The sequence below is a fragment of the Tyto alba genome, unplaced genomic scaffold (assembly GCF_018691265.1).
Source record: "Tyto alba isolate M040663 unplaced genomic scaffold, T.alba_DEE_v4.0 Super-Scaffold_9, whole genome shotgun sequence".
Lineage (NCBI taxonomy): Eukaryota > Metazoa > Chordata > Aves > Strigiformes > Tytonidae > Tyto > Tyto alba.
In genome coordinates, this window is record NW_024881330.1 from 29400312 (window position 1) to 29406842 (window position 6531).

General features: G+C 35.0%; 1 long non-coding RNA gene across 2 annotated transcripts; it reads right to left on the reverse strand.

Moving 5' to 3' along the window:
• Positions 1-2034: 2034 nt before the first annotated feature.
• LOC116964886 lies at positions 2035-6322 on the reverse strand. Of its 2 annotated transcripts, XR_004409016.2 has the most exons (3): positions 6138-6322; positions 4737-4935; positions 2035-2454 (listed from the first exon to the last, which is right to left on the reverse strand). It is a non-coding gene; the product is annotated as an uncharacterized LOC116964886 (long non-coding RNA). The 2 variants fall into 2 exon arrangements; XR_004409015.2 differs by lacking the exon at positions 2035-2454 and having other exon boundaries at positions 3690-4935.
• Between the last annotated feature and the right edge of the window lie 209 nt (positions 6323-6531).

The following is a 6531-nucleotide window of genomic DNA, read 5'->3' on the forward strand; positions in this document are numbered from 1 at the left end:
GTATTAGTTAGGTACATTAACTTTGCTACTAGATTTTTTATTTAAGGGATTTAATTTGACTTTGACTCAGAGAATTTCCAAGTGATATTCACAAGATGATACTTCTCAATGACTTTAAAATATTCATGACTATAAAACAAGACACCACACTGGAAATTACCATGATTAGTTTTCAAATTATGGTAATTTTTGCCTTTTTTTTTTTTTTTTAATTCATGTTTTCTTTCCTCATCTTTCCCTTCTCCTTCAAAGCAAATTAATCTTCTTAAGTACATGTTGCTTCAGTACTTTTCTACCTTCTATGATAATACAGCAGAGCTGTAAGGAACCTGGAAAGATCATCTGGACCCCTCCCTGTCTGTGGTAGGATCAACTGCTTGTGACTTCTGACAGATCTTTGTCTGCTGTATTCCTAAAAACTTCATAAGCAGTTTGCTGCTGTCTTCCACTGTCCGTAGTAGAACTGTCCATAGAAAACTTGTCTTAATGTCTAATATGAAATTTCCTTACTGCAATTTGAATTTATTGCTTGTTTATCTTATCTGATATAGACATGTAGGATAAATATTACTATTATTATTATGTAATTATTTATATATTATGATAATAAATATTTTTTAGACCTCTGATCATTCTTTTTCTCTGCTTTGGATTCTTTCCAGTTGCTTCTTATTTCTCTTAAAGTTCATCAGAACTTAAATAAATGCTTTGCCAGTGTCTGAGTTAAAATTGATTAAGGTATGATTAGGTGTACTCTAAAGTGAAGTTCTGGAGTTTATAAATGGTAGCCTTCTGTTAAGACTGTTTTTATGATGCTAATATACCCTCTTGTTGTCTCAAGACATTTATTGTCTCAAGTCTTTGGAGAATATTCACGCTCCAAAAATTGACCTTTGGTCAATTACAGTATTCACAAGATAAATTAATGTTATCTCTGCTTCTCCATTCCAGAGCTGTGCTACAGTTCATATAGACATAAATGAGCTACTTTAGCTAGTAAATACCTGCAGTAGAGCACAAGCAGCATGAGCTTCAGATGCAACAAAACTCCATGTCATCAAAGCTACTTTGCTTTTTGTACTTGATCTAAATATTTGTTCATCCTCCTTGTACTGCGTTGTGCATATGCTCTGATGTCAGATTTCAAGGCATAGTAATCTAAGAAGATGTCCAACTCAGCAGGACAGGACTCCATGATTGACTGCAACATTTTTAGATGATTTGGAGGTTAGGGATTTTTTTTAATATATTCAATTGTAATCATAAGTGAGAAATGTGGAAATCTGTACAAGTTTTTTGTGATCCTACACGTGTGGTATGATTATTTTTTTTATCAAGCAATGATCACTTCATCATTTACACTAAATTGTGTCTATTTAAGGTGAATTTAAGTGCAAATCAAATCTTTTTTTCTGTCTTCTAAATGTAGATTGTTCTTCAGGGTATTTATTCTTTGTGATTTAGACAAGCAGCACACAAACTGAAGTTTTAGTTCGCTCTATGAGTCAAATGAGTCCTATTTTAGGCTACTTACAGCCTGAAATAAAAGAAGGAAATAACTATTATAATTGATAATGATTTAATCTATAAAATCTAAATTAAATCAGAACCTATGTGCCTTGCTTCAGATTATAAATTACAGACAAACAGTCTGATGTTATCCCCTGTGGACAGGGGGCATTACAAATGTTTTGCATAGTCAGAGTCTAGCACTGCTGCAGGACTAGGCAGATCATAGATCTCATTCAGTTGTCATGTTCCTGGAGGGATTAAATATAATTCTCTGAAATGTCATCTTTCTGTTTCCAAAAGTTGAATAGATGGTATTTCAGATTAATTTCAATGTATTTCAGATTAGTTTGTTTCCTTAACCATCTCCAGATAATTATGGTCTTAATCATTGTCTGCACGCTCAGTCATATATTACAGCATAAGTTCATTAAAAATATATAATTTTATTGCTTTAATTTATTATAGCTACCAAACATGTTGATTCAAGATGTAACTGCTTAGGTATAACACTGTAACCTGTTTACCTGTAACCAATTCCCTATTTTACCACCATCATTGAAGATACACATTAGCAACCTAAGCAAGTTTAAACAATAAACTCTGAAAACATCTGAAAAACATGAGGGTTGTAGTATTCTATTTTTCTGGTTCTAATTGACTGTTTCAGGCACATATTTCTGGGTTAATAATGCTTTCTATTCAAAATTCAGCTCTTTGCACTAGAGCAGCTGCTAAAATGAAATTGCCTCTTAGTCAATTTTTACTGGAAATATTTGTATATAAAGGCTGTATATGTCCTCACGTATTGTATAATTTTTAGATGGATTCAGTGGAATACATGTTCAAGAATATCCATACTCTTTCTCATTCTTGAAAGGTTTCTTGAAGGCCTCCCGTAGACTTCTGAGAATTTACATTCTCATGAATGTACAAAGGAATAACCTGTAAGGTGAACAACATAGAAGTCAAAAGAAACATAAACCCTAAGTTAAACTTTTCTTTTTCTTATATTTTTCTAAGATCAAATTTTGCTATGACCACCAATTACCATTTTATCTTTAGAGAATGCAGAATGCTTTTTTGAGCATCTTAGATTGTTTTATTTTAATTTCTTTTCTTTTCAAGCAAACTGAACATCAGTCAGCAGAGAAGGCCAACATGGTAAGGGGAATCTATTTGCTCTCCTCAACTGTATAATGAGAATTTTTAGAGACAATAAAGCTAAACTCTTCTCAGAGGTGCACAATAAAAGAAAACAGACAGCACTGTGTGTTACAGAAAGAGATATTGTGACTGGATATAAGGAGAAATAAAAAAAACAAACCAACAATTTACACATATAACCAGAACCACTGCAAATAAGACCTTGACTGCATCTGCCCAGTTTTGACTACGTTATTCCAGTATGAACTGGAAAACAAAGAAGTATAGATGAACCTTGTTATGCAACTGCTGCTAGCTTCACACGTTTTGTAACCTTTTGGGGGCAGGGGACCAGAGGCTAACAGAATCCCTAGGGACAATCAGTAATTGATCTTGGATAAGAAGAAAGTCAAAGAGATTGGCGTGGGGCTGTGTGATTAGCAAGACCATTGACTGGTTATGTTTGCCATCTAATTTAGAAAGCAATTAATAATTAAGACTATAGTCCCTAGCTGATGAGAAGAAACACCATGAAAGGATGTCTGGACATGTAAAAGGCAGAGCCTGAAGTGGAACAGTTGCACATTGGGACCAAGCTGGGACCCCATGCACTGGGTGCTCAGAGGGAGTGCCCGTTCCCCCTGGTTTATGTTGCAGGTCTGTGCTTGCTGGACCAGAGGAGCTGGGATGTGATCTGTGAGTGTGTGATACAAGTGAATGAGGCAGAATAGAAATCTTGGAACAGAAATCATTGCTCAATTGTTACATCCATCCTGTTAACAGGAAAGTTAAAAACTTTTGGAATACCTGAGCTGTATGGCTCTGGTTTTGTGGTTACCCCACCCAATTCCCCTGTAACACCATCCTTGGATATTTTAAAAATTGAGTTGGAGCAACTTGATCTAATGTCATAATTGGCTCTGCTTTAAGCAGGACTTCAGAATAGTTTGCAGAAGTGTATTCCAAACTAAAGGATTTTGTGATGTCATGACTAAAACTTACAGCTAAAACTTCAAGAAGTTGGTGTTTCATGATTTCTTAACATATTTGGCTTTATTTGTTATTGCAGCAACAGAAACTACAATTCACAGATGTCAAAATCCTATGATATACAGGCACATGATGACCATATACTGTCACATTCTATAACCATCATATCCTATGAGGTACATGGTTAAAAACACAGAAGAGTTACTCATTTTGTAAGTGTTGAAATGTAATTCGCCAAGGAAGATAATTAAATACTAAAATTCATATAGTTTACATGAAATCAGTTTAACCTTCAACAAAATTTTTTTTGCATACCTTTGGAACCCAGGCTAGTTGATAAGAATTACAAAAGAAATGTGAGTAAATGGCCAAATTCCTCTCCTAAGCTAGTATATCAACCAGTTCAATTTAAAGAAGCATCAGAGATCATTTGAAGAGTGCTTTTCAAGAAAATGGAGTGCTGTTAGTATTTTCCTATATTATTTTGCCTTTTATAAAGTCAAAAGTTTTGCTACTTTACATGAATTTTCCTACACAGCAAGCTGTCCAGGTTTCTTACTCTTTTGTATGTCTCTGGTCATCCCCTCTGGACTCTTTCACAAAACATTGGATGGATACATAGTCATATGTACCATGTGTGGTACAGAGAGTGCATCCAGCACATCCTGTATATCAGACAAACTGCACATAAACTGCCAGCAGAATCTGACACGTTCTGTGTGTGTTGTAATTAGTGCTTATACACAAGTGACTTAGATACAAGCTCAGTGAGCCCAGAGAAATCTAAGCACGGGATGCAGAGTCAACACAGGTCTATGAATGGCTGTCCAAGATTTTCAGTAATTTTGTTGCATTATCAGAGAAACTGCTCCATGCTCTGGATCATCTGGCTTTCCCCAACAATCAAAGTCCTCTTTTTGTTTTTTTTTTTCTCAGACAAAATTTCCAGGTGGAATAAAAATGGAGCCACTTGAAGAAAACTGGTTGTACATTCCTAATCTCCTGCTTATTTCATATTCTGGGAGTGAGGAATGTGTCAATGTACATATTCTCCCTGATAACTTGAAAATAACATGATTCTTGAGACATACACAGACCAGTTGGGCGCTGGTTCAGGCACTGCCATAGGGTCTGCTCCAGAGCTTCCAGTAATTCATACTGTATTTTGACTTGGTCCTTGGATGAAAGCCTGCATATCCCTAACACAGTCTTTGATGTTCTTTATCAATGAATCCAAATTTTTACTTGGTCGCTGTATCATTTAGAGTAACTTCTCCAGTGGAAGGAGCCCTAAAACAGTAATAAAATGCAATAGTCATACAGATACACCATACAGTGGTTTATTTTTTATTTCACCTAAACTTGCTACCATACTTTACACTTTGCTTCAGAACAGAACAAGTAGCGCTCTTTGTTTTACTTATATACAATAGTAAGTTAAAAGACAGTAAATATTTGGCAAGGAAGGAGAACTAGGAAAGGAAAAATAGGTGATCACTGTTCTTTTTTTGGTTATAGCTGATCAGAAGATAAAGCAAGACATAAAAACTAGAAAATAGGAGTAATATGGATAATACAATTTTATTGTTTGGCCAGTCTTTCTCTGTGTGAGGAGATCAGGAAACTCTTCAGGAGGCAATGTCTGGAAAATTGCATGAATGATAGTAAAAAAGGATGTGAAAGATCATCTGTGCAGATCACAGTCTGAGTTAACAATGACCCTGTGTTCTTTCAGTACCATAGTTACCCTGGTCCCAAGAGGCTGTGAGTGACCTGGGACATTTTTTTAGTAACTATTTGCCACATTTCTCCTCCTTTAGTGACATTATGGTGCAAAAAAAAAAAAAAGTCATATAACAGTGTCTGATGTAAGACTATTTCTAAATAGCCTATGAACCACTTACAAGAGAAGCTTGTGGGACACCATGCAATACCTCTAATGAAAACATGATGAAGGAAGGGATTTAAATGAAATTTCAAGGTGATTTATACCTTATGAGTCTTGACAGGAATTAATTCAAAGGCTTGTGGGATAATAAAGCATCACAACTGGTAACAGAAATTGAAAAATACATAGCAAACACAGTATATAGTTGTATTGTAGATTATATATTGTTTCCTTCATTTTTAAAATAAAGAGTATAGGAGACATGCATTTCAGAGGGAAATGCTGACTTAGTGTTGCTTTGAATTTTCTTACTTTCAAATGTTAATCTCAACTTTGACTTTCCTAGCACTTAATATATTTTCCTTATTATGTTTCATTCACATTCCTATGGGCTTTTTACGGTATTCAGTTATTTTGCTAAAAATACTGGCTTCCCACACTACTGTCCCCTAACATTTAGGTTAAGATAGGATTTTGATTTGCATTAAAGATTCCATTAGATGATTACATTTTCCAAAATCCACCACCAGTCAGCTAAGGGGATATGAATGACTATGGATCCATAATCTAAAGGGGAAGTGACTAGTTAGAAAATGAGACTTACCTTAAAATCTGTGCACGTTAATATTTAGCAAAGCAAAATGTCACGTAGCTGTGAGGAAGTTTTCAAGTAAACAATCTGAGTCAATAATAAAGATTTTAACTGAAGTCTATTTTAAATAGTGTCTATTGTTAAGTCAGCTGCTTTACAGCAAAACTACCAATTTCTAGTCCTAATTATGCCCAAGGACTGACAACACTGCTGCCTGTGAGATAAAAGTGTCCTGTTATTAGAAGATCTAGCCACTGTGAATGATTTAATTTTCTGCTCCTGAAATCATCTTAAATTATGTTGTTCATAAGAAAGTGACTGCAGACAGAGAGTTATTATTTGGACAAGCCCCTGTGAATGAAAATTCAATGGCCAGACTCTCATTTCTCTGCCTAAAGATGCTGTT